We start from the raw sequence: 565 nt of genomic DNA on the forward strand, positions 1-565 counted from the left end.
GGTGGTGGGGTTTTTCTTTTTTTAATATTATTTTTATTAATAGTTAAGGGTAATTTGGTCAAAAAATATAATTGAAGTAGAAAAGGATGATTTTATAACGTTTTGTAATGTTGGAAATGATTTTAATAACAAAAAAAGGTCGGGGACGATTTTGATTTTCACCTCAGATCTTAGGGACGAAAAAAGTACTTAACCCTAAAATTTAAGTATAAATGAGATAATGCTCACTTGGTCTCTAAAATTTCCAACGCTCATTAAAGGAGTTTATGACTTTCAAAAATAAAAAATTGGCTCATGAATTTATAAATTGTGAATCTCTTTCATCCCTCATTCAACTGTCGATAACACAGTATTGATATGTAGCATTAAAATGTTTGTGTGACCGTTCCAACTATAGTTATTAAAACCGGATCCAATACTGGTCTGGTCTAAGATTAGAACTACTTAAGGTAGAGAATGGGTACAAATTGGACCCAATATTGGTCCGGTCCAATATTAAGACCGCTAAAGGTAGAAAACCAGTACAAACGGTCAAACTCGATATGAACCGGCCAAAATTAGTAAA

Source organism: Arachis ipaensis, chromosome B04 (genome assembly GCF_000816755.2).
Source record: "Arachis ipaensis cultivar K30076 chromosome B04, Araip1.1, whole genome shotgun sequence".
NCBI lineage: Eukaryota > Viridiplantae > Streptophyta > Magnoliopsida > Fabales > Fabaceae > Arachis > Arachis ipaensis.